Source organism: Bemisia tabaci, chromosome 3 (assembly GCF_918797505.1).
Source record: "Bemisia tabaci chromosome 3, PGI_BMITA_v3".
Lineage (NCBI taxonomy): Eukaryota > Metazoa > Arthropoda > Insecta > Hemiptera > Aleyrodidae > Bemisia > Bemisia tabaci.
The window spans coordinates 21835683-21852493 of NC_092795.1; the positions used below are offsets into that span (position 1 = coordinate 21835683).

Below are 16811 nucleotides of genomic sequence, written 5' to 3' on the forward strand. Positions count from 1 at the left end.
ACTCGGAACATAGGAAATCAGCTGAATTGAATTAATGCATTATGCAGTTTCCTTGACGAAAACTCAAATAAATTCTTCTCAAAAGAATTTGTTAATCGAAATAATTAACTAGAGCAGGTTTTTGTGGGGACATCGAGATGTTTTACGATCTTGATAACGCACATTCGGTTTAAAAATAGGAATGACATGTCCGTGAACCCTCCTACAGGTAAATTGGCAAACTTAATTTTCAATCGCCAACGCAGTTGTTGATATTCTTTTAGAGTGGTGTATTATTTATTTTAGTTTTTCTTCTCTTTGAATGAATGTTGAAAGAAAACATCAATCTCGTTTTGACATGGGTCGATTTATGAATTTGAACAATATGAACAAATCTCTGATTTAAATTTTGCAAAGAAAACATGCATGTAAAATGATTTTGAAATTCAACCCTGGTCTCGTGATTTATTGAGAGTAATAAATCATAATTAAACTTCATAAAAATTTCTCGGTGGAAAAAAATGAGAGAGAAAAACAAACTGAACGCAGTAAATCTACTGAACTCTACTGAAACTCAAGGAATAAAAAAATCAGTCGTCGGATTAGTCATGATTATCATCCTCAAGTGATTTACACACAAAAATCGGAAATTCACCAAAACATTAGAAGGATTAACACGAGAGACATTAGGTGCATCAATATATCTCCGTGAAAACCTATTCAACCCCAAGAGTTTTCCTTCATCTCGATGGCTATGCAATGACAGCGACAGGGAAGTTGAAATATTTATATCACGTTTTCCGCCTATCTTGAGCTATTTTGCGGTCGGACAATACCTGGACCAATTCGAATAGAAGACAGGTTCAGACATTTAAGAGAAATCAATTGAATTTATCACAAGAGTTCCCTCAATTTTGATTTTTCTCCGTTTTTATCTATATACGATTAATTCAGCAAAGAAAAAATAAAATAATTAAAATAAAAATAAAAATAAAAATTTTCATTTAGCGTTATACTGATTGTGAATACGGAAAGTGTAAAAATATTTAATCTGAAGTTCTGATATCGTCTTTTTCTGGCCGGAGTATCACAAGCGTCATACGACGTTTACAAATTTCCACCGCCATTTTATTTTTTTACAGAGAAATTGTTCAACGAAGCTGTCCGAAAATTTCACTGAATTTTCCTTGTGCTGCCGATAAAATTCGATGAAATTTTCGAACAGATTCAACCAACAATTTCTCTGTAAAAAAATAAAATGACGGCGGTTTAGAAAAAATCTCATGATAGAGCTTGTGATATTTTGGCCGGAAGATGACGATATGATACCGTGAAAAATAAACGTTTGACGCGTTTAAATGAAGTCATCGGCGGCTGGCCTTTCGAGACGGGGAAGCGCGGGAGTAAATTGAACGCATTAATCTGGCTCGTTAAACCCCCGACCGCAACTTAACGCGACACCCGAATAAACAGTTTTCACCCACAGCTACAGCCCCAGCCCTCAACGTTTCCTATCTCTGCAACCACCCCGACCCAAAAATACCTGCTTTGTCATCCCCAAGCTCATTTTAAGGCAATTTATTCCGCTACGATGACTTTAGAATTCCCTCAGACAACCGACTAATTGGACAAATTTTAGGTATATGCAGAGCTTTCACAGTTAACGTTCCGCTGTAATCTCTCATGATCGTATATCATTTTTTAAATGAAAATTAATTCGACGATTTATTAAAAGTACTTGGATTTTTTTTCCGATGAACGATTTTTACACGCTTAGTTGCAAGAATATAAAATATTTTCATTCTCCACCCAAAACCAAATGCATTTTATACAAGTTTTACGAGGACCGTAGGGACACCTCAAGGGAAATCCCTGACTGTTTTCTTGATTCTCTTACTTCCTAGACTAAAATCATCAAAACTTTTTATGGAAATGATATTTTTCTTCTTTTTATCCAAATGAACGAATCAATGAAAATATTTAGAAGGGAGGCGTATTTAGTATAATAGATAGTTGGCTGGTGGCCATCAATGGTTTAAATTATGCGTCAATTTGTAGATGTATACAACATACTATGATGTTGGAAATTGAGCATACTTCTTGGTTTACATAATTAGGAGAAGCTGCCGGTTCTCAAAATCTAATTATGTCAATGAATTTATCCTCGGCATTAAAAGTGTTGTTATTCCAGTAAAAAAGATGATACAAATAGTAAAAAAATATTAATTTATTAATAATATACATGTACCTAAGTCTGCAAAAACGTAATGTATTTCTGTACTTTCTAAGAAACTGTCATTTGTATGCATTTATATCAATTTCGAAGAACAAGCATGGGGAATATACCCCTTAATCTCGGTTAAGAGGGGGGATTATAACAACTATGAACGATTCACATCCCTTTTCAATCCTCAAAAATATCTGGTAAAGAAAATGAAATAATTATTATCAAAGCAGGTTTCAAACGCGGATTATAAAATTTTGCTCCCAGATCGCCAAAAAAAACTTATCATTAATTATTAGCAGTATCCACCTCATCCCTAAAATTTTAGCGTCCCAAAATTTCATAAATAGTGATTACTAGAAGTCAAATCAGCACCTCGTAAACACATTCGTATTTCCAGCTTGCCAACAAGATACATAAATGTTCATTCTATTTTATTTTTTTTTTAAAAAAAAAGACCTTGCGTTTAAAAGATGCACGCCCACTTCACCTCACATATACGCTTCTGTTTACGGACTCTTCATTATGAGACAGTTTTAGGTGAGATGAAATCAAATAATTCCTCGGAATTTTAGGAACTTAAATTTTTTAAAAAATTAATAATTTGTTAGAAGGCCAGAAATATGCCCGCTCCAACACAGGTCAAAACTTTTTTCCTCATCGCGTTGACAGTTTCATCGATTAAATAATAGGGCGATTTATTTAAAAGCCCCCTCGTGTTTTTGCAGTTTTAATTACTTCTAATCCGTCTTCTTTTTTGTTCATTTTCACTTACCCTGGGAAAGCGGAGCGTATGGCGGCTGGCGTGCACCAGGCCGCGGGCAGAAGCGCAGGGTACCAGGGAGGCATGAGGGTTGGGCAAAAGGCTAAAAGTGAGGGGGGCATCGACCCACGAAACGGACCGCTGTTAATGCGGTTCTTAACACTCTCCGACATTTAAAAGAGACACTGCTCACACTCAAAGTACCATCATACCAGAAAGAACGAAATGATGTAAAAGTAGTTGAGGTAATCGACGCGGAACACTGATTGTTCAGACCAAAATGCTTTAGTCAGTAGTACACTTTAAATTATCGAACTTTGAAGAAAAAAGGAAGCACTCGTACAACGCAGTCTTTTTCTAAAGCACAGAAGATTGAACCGATTTTAACGCAGTTTATACCGGTCGTTTTGCGGTTGGTCCGATAAAGAAGTGGAAAATACGCAGCACTTCAAAAACTAAGTAATCAGCAAGAAAAAGCTATTTAACAGTTTGTTCTAGGGTGTCGAAGACGAAAATCAAAACCGGTTGTCGATAAAATTAAATTTGCACACTCGAAATAAACAGAAATAAACAGGATAAATGAAGTTATCTGTCGATGTTGACTTTGAGACCGGTTCAGACAACGCACTTACGAGAACTTAAACAAATTACGTTAGTCTTATAATCTGACGAACACTTAGAATCGATAATAAAAACCGGATCGAAAGAAACTTCCAGTGACAGTAAAGTTGAGGACCTATCGGGCTAGGCACTAAAACCGGTCGGAACGGAACACTTGAAGACGCAGGGGTTTTGCGATAGCAAAAAACCGGTTGAGATCGCACTTGAATTGAACTTTCCTTCGGAGATAAAGCAGAGTACGGATGGAACTTAGCGCCGAAAACTGGTTCGTATGCGTGGACACTCGAGAGATCAGCGAAACCAGTCCGCGAGAAAAAACCACCACTCGAGAGGTCTAGGGAAGAGGACCACTTATCGGTGCGAGCAAAAGAACACTTAACGGGCTCTTGGGGCTGGGGGTGCTTGACTCGGAATTGCCACTCCTGACCAATAACAGCGTGGGCGTGGCCTCGACGGCGACCAATGAGGGCGCGCCGCGGGACGGGGCGATTGGTCGGCCGACGAGTGGCTCTCATTGGCTCCTTCAGGGGTGCGGGAATCAACAGCCACTACCCCGCATGTGGCTCGAGTTTCATGAGTCTCTTTATACGAGTATTTACTCAGCTTCTCCGGGCTCTTTGCTTTGCGCTCTTATTGTAGTTCGGGGCTTTTGTTGGTTGTTTGAACAAGTTTTCGCTGAGTGGTGGTTCTTGGACCTTTTCGGTGTTTTGTGTTCCTATCTGTTCATTTCCCTCGTTGCAGTTCGATTACCGCAGCCCTGTACTGTCGTCTTGGGGTCGCAGTGATAGTCACTCTAGTCATAAACACCTCGGACCGCCTCATATGGTACTTACGTTGTGATTAAGGGAGGTTTTAAGAAGTTCTGCGATATTCAGCATCATAGAAAAGACGATCTAAAGAACCTTCTTTAAGAGTCAACATTTTAACTTTAGGATTGCCTCTTCCGAGGGGTTAAAATGATTTTGTAACTACATTAAAATTCGAAAAACTAATACTATTGAGGATTTTTGAAATATTAAAGTACATAAAAGTACTTTACATAAAGTTTGTCAAAGTCATCGAATTTTTAATTTTTTATCTTGGATCTATTAATTGCTGTTTCAAGTCGGTTCAATATCGTTCGAAGTTATACTATTTTGCCCGATATCCATTGCAATTGTCTCTGTGAAAGAACCTTGATGTCTTTCGATGTAAAAGGGCTTCCCTTAACCTCTTTCAATCACACTATGAAACCTGCAGAAACGCCCTAAGGAAATGTGCTGTCTAAGGGACCACTATGAATACAGCCCCTCTAGGAGAAAAAATTCCTTAAGTTAGCTGTCAATGTTTCAGTCTCTCCTGATGCAATGATATTCTTTTGGAAATAACTAAGGGTTGTTTCACGGTCATAGTTTCAGCTTAAAGTTCTTAAGTGCATGAACATACAATATTTTATAGAAATTTCTCACGTCCTCTTACGAATAAATTTTTTACAAAGGAAAATTGAAACTTTTGTTTGAAATGCTAGCTTTTATGCTGAAGATGTTGGTGCGCAGAAGAGCGATTCATTTTCTTTAAATTTGCGCGGTTGTTACTTCACTCAAAGTTGTCTTTAAACGAAAATCATTTACCAAATTTTGCAGATTTTTTAGACATTATCCTCTATTTTTAGTTTATTTAAGTGAAGTCGCGTCTTTATTTGACTTTATCATGTGAAAAAATTGATCATCTTTATCGAGCGTCGGTTGAACAATAATTGTCACATATGTTCCTCGGGTAGTTTATGATTAATCATGTGAAATGGAGGTTGACCAATATGTTATAAAGAATCTGCAAGTCAAAATATTACTCTAATATCAGGGCTGTGAGTAAATCTTTTCTAAGACACAAATAAATGGAGATACAACTGCTCTTTTGAATGACGATACCTATAATTATGATTGCGCTCTTTCATCCAACTCTTAAATCAGAATATTTCATATTTTTGCTACTTCCTTGAATACAAATGCGGTAATGCCGCCTTCCTTCAAAATATTTAATTGCACACCGTCTAAAAGCAAATGAGCTTGATTGTAATTATCAATTTATTTCTTATTTCCTTTTCCTCCTTCTAAGTTTGCTAGTTGTAACTGGCGGATTCGATAGATTTCAACCCAGTATTCTTTATTAAAGTTTTTTTTCCTTTCCCCCCCCTTTTTTTACCAGCCTAAAAACTGGGAGTTGAAAGTGTCTGATGATTCCTACGTCATACGTGTGTTCAATTGCAAAGTAGTGCAGCGCTCACGTTAAGCAAAATGCATGATACAAATATTGCAACTTTCCTGTCGCTGAAATTGCATATACATCGAGATGAAGGAAACGTTTTTGAGTCGTGAAGTTTCTTATGAAGTTATTGATGTACTTAATGTTTGTACTGTGCTGTAACTTTCCTAAGATTTGGTGAGTTTTCGAACTGGTAGTATATTACTTGAGAATAATATTCATAATTAATCAGCACGATTAATCTGAGATTCTTTTTGGTTCACCAACAGTTATTCAATCGCGCTTACAAAAATTAAGAGGTAGCTTAATGGTTTCGATTTTTTAGTTAATGTTTCCTTTTTGATTTGTTTGAAATACATGATTACATTGCACAAACTTAGGTTTATCAGATCGGTAATTAGTTCTTTTAAACTATCCATTGTTGCCTCGTCTTAATGATTTTTTTCGACAAATTTGCGAATGATCAAAGTGGAGGGAAATTATTAGTGATCGGTACCTGCCACTACGACGTGTTTTTTTTTCTTCAGTTAAAAATATGCGGTTTCTGAGATGTTTCTCTTTTTTCATTTCTTTTTTTCCAAGATTTTTTTGTGTTTGCTCTCCTCTGATCTTTCACCTTTTTACAAAAATTACGACCTACAATCATTGATAATTTTATACAAATGCAACGATCAAGTCAAATAACCAGTATATTTCCTAAGTTTTACCATACGAAAAATTTTGACGCAAACACGTATTGAAATTTTGTTTTTATATGTCGTTTCATTCTCATTTCACACATCTCCGAAAATGAAACCCAAATGACCCTTGTATATCGACACCATGGTATTTTAAAATTTCTATTCTCATTTCATTTCTTTGATGGGTAGATAACCAAACAAATTTTTGCGTGAAATTTAAAAAGAAATTTTTCCAGATAAACCAACAAAAATAACGTGTATGTAACGGCATAAAAAACGATTATTGGTTTTCCAGGAAGTTTGCAACGTCGCAAACCACCGAATAGGCTCTTTAATTTCACCATCGATGTTGGAGAGAGCACCATCGATGTATTTTATTCCAGTTGCTTCACTCTTGTCTGACTGCCGGTTTCAGTTTGTTTATCCTTGCTCTTATCTTTTTTTCCACCGTTCAGATAGACGCCACTTCGTTCTTAGACAGATTGCGCCAAGAATTACCTGTCTGTACATCAAAAATCGTCCATTGAATGAGTCTAAATGGCAATGTTGTTTTTTAAGCTGTTCTACCTGTCAAGGTAAATAATCACGTGTACTCTTTTGACATCAAAAAACGCGTTCGGATTAAGTCCACATCACACTTAAATCTACACCTTGAGTAATTTTGATAAAATTTTGAAGAAATTTGATTTTTTTTTTTGCTCAGCCTTGGCGGTCATAAAAAAGAATTCTTCGTAAATCGATCCCTCTTTATTGAAATTTTCAAAAGTAATTCAGAAATATTCAACATTCCATGCGTTGATGCTGATTCTTGGTGTTATAATCAAATTTAATTCGGTAGGTAGATGAATCCACTGAATTACGACACTCTATATTAACAAAGAGGTCGGAGCAAAGGTGGCTTAATTTCCTCACAACGTTGCGACGGCTGTACTTGAAATTTTATTTCTTTAACTTTCAACGGGTACACGCTTACTTGTATTGAAGATTTCAGGAATTTTTTGCAAATCACGAGGAAAATTCAGACCGGAATTTAAAGGACACATTGCGAATGCAATTTACCGTTCTTGAGTGAATAAGTCGTCGAGCAAAACTTTGCAATTCAATGAAGTCCCCTTGGGTTTCGCAAATCGACGATAAAACTCCCAAACTACCTATCTCTACGATGTTTTAAAGTCTCCTTATTCTTCATTCTTTATTTCTTTGTAGTTTTCAAGAAATGTTCTTCTCCCAGAGAAAGAAAATCACAGAAGTTTAAAGGAGTTGACTTTTAGTGTGTTCTTTTAGTAATATGGCAGGAAGTCTGCAACGTTGCAAACCGAGGTACGTGGATTGGGAGTTTTACCGTCGATATTAGTTTGAAGGATCTTTTGCAGGGTGGAAAATTATACAATTATTTCTCTTGTTATATAATTTTGTAACACATTAAAAACATTCTAACTGACTCATGATTACTTTACTTTCATTTTTTTGTAACATTTAATGTGTATTTAGGGTGAAATTTCGAGGAAAAAAGTTTTTGAGAGTCTTAAAACTCCAATTTTTTTTTTTTTTTTTTTTTTTTTTTTTTTTTTTTTTTTTTTTGACAATGGAGGGTAGTAGAATTTGACGATGAAAAATGTTGAGTTTTCCTGTATTAAGATTTCATTTCAGTGGACGGTCTTTCATTGACGAGAAAACTGCGAAAATTTTGGCTAGATTCTAATATGTCTGCGCTTACTTAATTCTCGAAGAGAAATTTGTTGAAAGTATGTCCATGAAATTTTCTATGATAGTAAAACGAGACTCAAAGTTCAACCAATAACCTCTCAAATCATTGTATGTTTGAATTTTGATACGTTTAGTTGGTTTGTAAAAATCTCCGAAACACATCCGTACCTTCTTCTCCTTTTTATTTATTCTTCCTCTTATAGTATAAATTTGTAAAATTAAGAAAACTCTCTCATGAAAATCCATTCCTGCTTAAAGCGTTTTTCTTCTTTACCACATAAAAGAGCATAAAATGTTTGGGCTGATATCATCCTGTCAGTCTAGCGAACTGAATCAGGCGAATGAACATTTTTCTGCTATTCAGTGCAAGAATAGTTGAAAAATGATTGAGTTTAACATTGTTTATCCATCCACGTGATCAAGGCCCCTCAATTGGGAGCATCACACGCTAAGCTCCTTCCTCAACCACCCGATGTCCACACAAGTCCCGACGATGGGGAGGGGGTAGTTGCGGCTCCTCTCAAACCTCCCCGCAGACTGTTTACCTTAACTTCGATCAAACATCAACAGTAGCCGCATCGGAGAAGGGAGGGGGGCTGTAGGGGGTCGTAAGGAAAGAGGGGAGGTGCGGTCGAAGGTAAGCTGCGCCAAAGTGTCAGCTGGTACTCTTATTAATATTTCACATGATACAGCGATGATGAAACACGGTATCCGTGCCACTTGGTGAATGTTTCAGCGTAAAAATTTTAGAGTTTGCACCCTCCAAAAATCGCAAACTAATTAGCGTCATGAAGACTGCGACAAATTTCGAAAGAAAGTTTGCAACCAGTCTTGAGTAAATGAGAAAATTTTCAAATAAAACTTTGCAACATTGCATAAACATTAGAATCCCTCTAACTCTCACTCTTTCAATTTCTTTGAGATGCCAAGCTGTAAACTGATATGAGCAATAACGTGCTGTGGAAAGATTCAGAATTAAAGTTCAACTTTGATTACATACGTTTAAAAGGGCATGCAATTTAAGGTACAGTTAGGATAAAATAGTTTTCTCCGATGGAATCAAGATGAGAAATGATCCGGACAGCAGGATTTGGCCTGTGAAACTAGCTTTTAGGTTGCTAATATTTCAACCGTACTTCAAATTGCATACCTTTTCATTTGAAGGCGAACAGTAAGTGCTGAGCCCCATGATATTCCATTCTTCGGCCTCTTGTTCAAATGTTGCTTTTTAAACAGTCACTGCCTCAAAACTTTAGCTGCTAATAATATTTTTCAAGTGAAATCCTTTGAGTATAACTTTTACATTGTTAAAAATTTGAATCTAGTGTATACAGTAGGAAAGATCGACATTTTTAATGGAGAAATAAGTGACGAAAGAAGTGAACATTTTATAGTAACAAATAATAAAATACTCTCTAGTACTCACTGTGTAGTTCCCTAAATAGCTCCTTCCCTTAGGGAGACCTAAGGACCACTGCTACTGTTTGGATTCTTGTATGAGTGATGTTTCAGAAGCCATTTAACACACACACACACACCCTTATGATGATCTGAGCAAAAAATGAACACATTTTTACGAATTATTCTCGCTTAAGACAGCGCGGGTATACCGTAACTTTAAACGCAGCTCAAGGGAGTCAGTTAATTAGCCTTCAATGTTTCGATTCTGCAATCTCTCGACTCCGCTGTCGAATTTGTTGTCTCATGGAATTCGAGGCGCACCTCCTGGTTTAAAAGCTGTGTCGTTCTATGCACATCGTTGTTGGGTGGTTTTCGTTTACACAGACAAGGGGACTACGACCCCTTATTGCTTCGCTGGACAACAACCCCCCCCAGCCCCCCCCCCCCCGAGGGGCTTTGCGCCTCAGGCATTATGCGTTACGCGTTCCTCTTATGGTTTTCCATTACAGAGTGAGGTACTTAAACTCGTCGGATTTGCACTAGGGTGGTTGCAGGTATCCGAATAGGTGTCTTTCAATTGATTTCCCTCGCGCCTCTCACGTGTTTATTTGTCCATTAGCAGATCCAGCAAATTGGCAACATTGTCTTTTCTCTATTTAAACCTATGGAAATGTATCGATTCTTATAGAGGCTAGGTGCTCCGACAAGACTCGATTATTTAACATAGATTTAAATGGAGGAAATCCGGCGTTGTCAAATCGCTGGATTTGCCTCTGGTCTAAAACACGCTGACGCCGATTTGAAGCAATTGCATTGCAGCTTAAATCCCATGCGATTTTCGGTCGCCGAAGTTCTAATTGGCACGCATCGCGTTGCTCTCGAGAGTCTGGCGTCATCGAATCGAGAATAAATCACGTCAGACACAAGGAGCAAAATGTAAATACCCGAACGAAATTGGGTCTAGATGGCACCGACACCGGGCGCGGAGGGGGATTTTAATCGAAGTCGTTGGATCAAACAGGTGGGGTTCACACAACGAAAGCTTCTTCTGTTTACACACAAAATCTACATGCGCGCCGCTCGCCACTCCCTCTATTGCGCGACAGAAAACGTCTTACGTGCGCACCAGAATATGCAGCCCTGTTGCCGTACACGCACACGGAATATCTTACAGTCAGAGAAAGAGTTCGGTCACATGACTCATGAGCCAAAAGTGTATTGACTTCAACTGAAAGTGAGGTCATGGGAACCTTAAGTTCGGGTTGACATCGGGATACTAGGGTCGATTAAAGACGCCGTGCTGCTGTCTATGTGACCTAACTTATCTATCTCAGTATGGACACCTTATGGATATTACAGAAATGAACCAGATCGTGAGGTACAAATGGGGCTACATTTTGCAGAACGGCAATTTCCAGCTCGCTTTAGAAACAACGTATGCACCATTAATTTCCCTATAGACACATAAGTTTTTACAAATGAGTGAGGAATTGTGGTCCCCAATTGTAAGTTGAAGTCCAATCCTTCAACGGAATAACATGTGGACTTCATAAGCAAATAGGTAAGTAAAATAGCCGGGGAAATAATGCGTCAGCAGAGGTTGTTTTGAGTTCAACAAGCTGACTTTTTTCTTGTCAAAAACTCAAAGTTTAGGAAGAAAAGGCGTCGAACTTCATTTCTAAATTGAGCCTTGTTGAAAAATAAAATTTCAAACCTTTTTTTTATTAGTATGATTTTAATGTGACTTGGTGCCTTTTAGTTAAACTCGGTCCATTTGTGACCGGCTTTGGAGAGAAGGTCTTTAAAAAATCGTCCATGAGAAACTACCTTCGACTAAGGGCAAAGTATTGAAGCAAAATAAAATGTTAAATTAGTATATGACGCAAGAGTATAAATACCTTTTCATTTTCCTCTGTATATTTTAAAATTGCAGAATGTGAATCTGAACTTAACAAAGACTCTAACTTTTGATAGTACAAAATCTTTCATGTCTTAAAAAAAGCTCTTATTCTCATTCATCGACCAACTTCCAATAATAGTTTTTCTTTAAAAAATATGCGAAATGCGGAAAAAATCTGCAGAAAAAATAATAACTGTCATTTACGCTTTATTTCGACATTGGTTGAAATACGGCGACTACGTAGGTTACCGTTTAAAATCTATTTTCTAAGAGATTTGACAACTGGTATTTATTGTAAGTCTCGCTCTCTGATGCACTGGGCCCAGAGTTTAATCGGTGTAACTCGGTCGGTGGAAAAAGTCGTGAGGTGTTTAAATATTTAAATAAAAATAAAAATAAAGTACAAGGAATAAACCTAGAAGCTCTAAACCTCCAACGGAAGAAAAGTTGTTGGATGATATGCACCTTTCTAATTCACGAAAAAACATTGAATGTTGATTCAGCATTTGTAATGCTAAAAAAAATATGCGACAAGTATAAATGCTGTTTTTACAATTAAAAAAAAATGCCACATATGAACTACGCGCACGGTTAAAAGAACAAATTCAATGTTGAGTTAGCATTCTTCTTATGTGAAATCAGCATTTGATACCCGTCGCACATTATTTTAACAGTATAAATGCTAAATCAACATTAAATTTTTTCCGTGTACGTTTTAATGCCAAATTTGACTGGCTAAGCTATTAAAGACATAATGAATGATATAAAATTCGAGCTAAAAGCCAAATAATTCAGTAAATTCAACTATATGATGTTAATTACAATTTTTTTAAATTAATTTGAGGTAGTACCGCAACATTTGATGGGTTAGTGATCTAATTTTTGGGGCTATTACCACAACTAATTGGAAATGTCCGGGCTGGGACTTGACTCCTGCCTCTTTTTTCCCGTATGCCAAAAAATAAATGTTTGTTAAAAATTCACCGTGAACCTGATTTCTCAATAGAGACGGGCAAATCCCTTACACAAGCACAATTTTCCCTCAAAGAACAACATACTGTCAACGTACTGTGCAGTGTACTGTCATACTCTGCCATGCTAAGGAAGAACGCCGTATGAACATTCGAGATTAGCCAAATTTCCCCGAATAACACATATATTTTTGAGGAAACTGGTGCATGTTTTTCATTGATATTTTTAGATGTTTAAGATAAAATTGAGAACAAAATCGCCTGAAAAATTGGAAGAAAAATATTTATAAACTTTCCCCAAAATTCGTGATTTACCAAGGGAAAGGCAACGCCTAAAAGTTCATACGGCGTTCTTCCCTAGCACGGCAATACTTTCATACTGCACATCTGTCTGTATGTCTTAACATACTGTCTTACGACCCGTACGTCCACCGCAATCAGTTTGCGTAAATAAATTTTCCGATTTTTCAGACTATCGGGTTTTAAGATGCACTGATTGAGATTTGATAACGGACAGACACCAAAGAGGAAGTCCCACATTGATATCGGAAAGACGACGACGAGGAGCATCTTTCTTCCATTTGTCTCCATTTCGATAGACAAGCCGAGCCGTGAGCATGGGAGCCGGCGCGGGTGGCCCGAATCCGAATCATTGTCACGACTCGAGGTCCATTAACAATCCATTACTCTGAATATCATAGTATTACTACGCCGGAGTCCTGGCCCCGCGTTGAAGTCACTCGCGACTCGCTTGACCATCGCTCCGCGCCCCATTCATAAACTGCTTCCGTTTCATTGATATTTCCTTCCCCCGCCGCGCCCCCGCCGAGGGGAAAAAACGTGAACGTGACAGCTTTTCAATCCTCTTTTTTCGATCCTTTTTTCTCGGTTTATACATTTTTGATTCATCACTTTCCTGTCGCTCCAGATCTCGGCGCGCCGCGCGCCGTGCTGCCAGCCGCACTGGAAAAATCCGTGGCACTGCGTGACAACACCCTGTGCAAAATGGACGTATTCCTACTGACGTCATTTTTTGTTGGTTGTTGTTTTTTGCATAGAAACAGATCTAACAGATGGGTACGTTCTCTAGTTTCAATTTCAACATAGAGTACATAGAGTCGTAATGTAAGTGGGAGAGCTGGCGCCATGTTCTGTTCGACGAATTCCGAGCCGAGTGTGCGCCGAGTTCGGGTCGCTTTTTCAATACATTTTCGATCCAAAATGGCGGTGTGGAATACGTGGTAATTCCTATCTCCTTTGTTGTTGTTGTTGTTGTTGTTGTTGTTGTTGTCATCGGATGGCCGGGTACCCGTGTATCGCAAACAATCGATTAAGTATCGAAAAAGTGACCCGGCGTCACACAGGAGTCTCGGAATTCGGGACATGGAAAATGCTTAAAAGTGGCGCCAGCTCTCCCACTTACATTACGACTCTATGTACTCTATGAATTTCAACCACCTGAGTTGCCATTGAACGGACAGATTTTTTTAAAAGGCCAAATTCCACGTTGCCCGCCTCTCTCCTACTAAAGCTAAAAGAGAGTATATTGTTGGCTAAAATGCGACACCGCGTACCTCCATTGCGGTGTTTCAAAATCTTGGCTCCTGGTTTATTTTTTCGATGATGATTGAGTCAACTTCATAGCTTGAAATTTATACAGAATATTCTACCATGGAAAATAAAAGTCAGGGAAGTTTTCAAGAGATTACGTTGATTATTTCTCCGAGGAATATAATGAAGTATGTCAACGTCGCGAATTGAGATACGTAGTCTCGCATTTTAGCCATCGGTATACAGATGCTTTAAGCCAAACTACGTATCATAAAGATCCTACGCACGTAGTTCCTCTTGATCTAATTCATTTGCACTTATATATTTGGCATGAACGAGTAAAAATACTGCTGTGCTAAGGAAGAACGTCATATGAACATTCGGGAGTTGCCAAATTTCCCCGGATAAAACCTGTATTTTTGAGGAAACTGGTGCATGTTTTCCATTAATATTTTTAGATATTTTAAATAAAATTGAGAACTAAATTGCCTGAAAAATTAGAAGAAAAATATTTAAACTTTCCTCAAAATTTGTGATTTACCAAAGGAAATTTGGCAACACCTAAAGGTTTATACGGCGTTCTTCCTTAGCACGGCAGAAAAGTCCACGGTAAAGATTTCCGCTAATATTAATTGGAACTCTACTGATATTAGCAAGGTCTCTACTGATGCGAGTAGAAATCTCGCGCTACCAGGAGAACGTTTCTACTCATTTTTGACCAACTAAATGACCAAAGTGATACGGCCAGCTTCCTTAAGCTTGGGCGTTAATTTCAGAAGAACCTAGTGGCACTGTCATATTATCGTGTAAATTTAAGAAGGACTGATCGAGTTACTGTAGAACCCTTGCTGCAAGTAAGCGTGGACCATAATAATTAAGCAATGGGGGCAAACTACGGAAGGAGAAGTGGACATTGAGATTCTAATTTTTTTCTGATATGATTAGATATGCGTCTACTTTTTTTAGAGGTGGAGAGAAAGGAGAGGTAGATACTTAGTTTTTGTTCATGCAACTAAAATACTTTGGGCTCAGTGACTTACGATTGAGAATTGGGGGCTCGATACGCCTGGGATAAGGTGACATCCAGCTTGGGTCGGATCTGCTAAGTTTGGTTTAAAACCAGCGCATAGATCGAGGTGTAATAAAACTGACCAAATCACGTTAAAACCCGCGCTGTTAGGGGAAGAATGGCTTCGATTTTTTGCTGAGAAAATCACTAAAGCTAAAATGTCCAGTTCGCGAAATGACACACATTGTAAACGATGCTCTTCATTTAAAGATACATGCCAAACTTAAAAAAGTGCAGTCTGAGCGTGGACTGTGAGGCACACCAATTTGAAAAAAAAGAAGGGAGGATTGAATTTTTGCACAGTTATGGATGAACACAAAACACCAGAGGTCCTTTCAAAAACACCGGAATCATCATTCAGAAGTATCACTGTGTTTCCGTTTCATAGGCGCACTACACCGGCAACATATTACCACATTTTTGAAAATTTAACATTTATGATAAAATTTGTAAAAAAATTCCACTAATAAGAACATTCTGGGAGGAGATATCTTCAATGAAGAATATTGGTAACTGAGTGATAATTTGCAAAAGACACACTAACGCCGCGCCGTTATTGCTTGTTCAGTCGTCGCACGTATACCGACAAACGTATTCAAATCTTTTACAACGATATCAAAAGTTTTACAGCGAAAAAGCGCGGAGAATCCTGGAAGCAAGAAACTTTACCTGAGGACCTATTTTCTTTTAAATAAATGGGTATTTTTTGTTTAAAAGAATGAACCCATGAACATGAGCGGAACTGGACACTTTTTTGAAAAACGCATGCGATCTTATTCTGAGTACTGGTATGCGGCGGCAAATTGGAAAAGTTTACCTATAATTTTCTGGGCATGAAAGAAGCATCGCTTTCAATAATGGTAGGTTTTCATTGATCCTAGCTGTAAGTTAAGAATTCAGGAGCCAAAAATATGACTTCAAGGCTTGAAAAAAGTGACAACTACTAACTAGGTACTGCAATAATTGTTAAAAAGTCCCTATAAGTATGGGTATTTTTAGGTCAAAACTTAAAGTATGCCTACAGAAAGCACCGTAATCTTGCCCGAAATAAACGGGGACGAGAATATCATCATTACTTAAACGGACCTTGGTAGAGAATGTATCTACATATTGTATCTATCCGTCTAAACTAAAAATTAGAAGAGTAAAAATGACGGCCTTCATGATTACAGCTTTTACTATGAGTGCGAGGATCCTTCTCGCAAAATATTTCACCTGATGGTGTTCTAGGTAATATCTCAGAAATAATATAAAAATATGGAACCCATCAAAAGTGCATTGGCGAAAGTCAAAAAGGCGAGGGATTCTTAACGTTAATTGGCCCAGGTACCTCTGAATACTTCATTAAAATATTTAAAATATGAGTAAGTATGGACTTTGAAAGAAGCTATGATGGTAATAGTAGCTATCGAACCCTCCTGACAAATATTCTTCATGGCTTAATGGGAGCTGCCGTTGTCCGAAATTTTACCGTAAGCCCCGAAATTTTCCGGGTTAAAAGCCTTAGGTACCCCATAACGTAGTATACTGTTAACATATTTAAAACGAGAAAAAACAAGAAATGGCTCGAACTGTACGTAACAAGATGGAGAAATGGTCTGGGTCCACACCATTTCGCGGGGAAAACAAGGCCAAGAAGTTTACCATTAGAGTTAAAAAATTTATTTTTGACTTTAATCTAATTATAATTTTTGGGCCTTCTTG

The 16811-nt window shown here is 37.7% G+C and overlaps 1 protein-coding gene across 1 annotated transcript in view; it reads right to left on the reverse strand.

Annotated features, from left to right (window-relative positions):
- Positions 1-16811, reverse strand: part of LOC109029937 (uncharacterized) — a 35702-nt gene that overhangs the window by 18037 nt on the left and 854 nt on the right. The gene's annotated exons all lie outside the window — the stretch shown is intronic.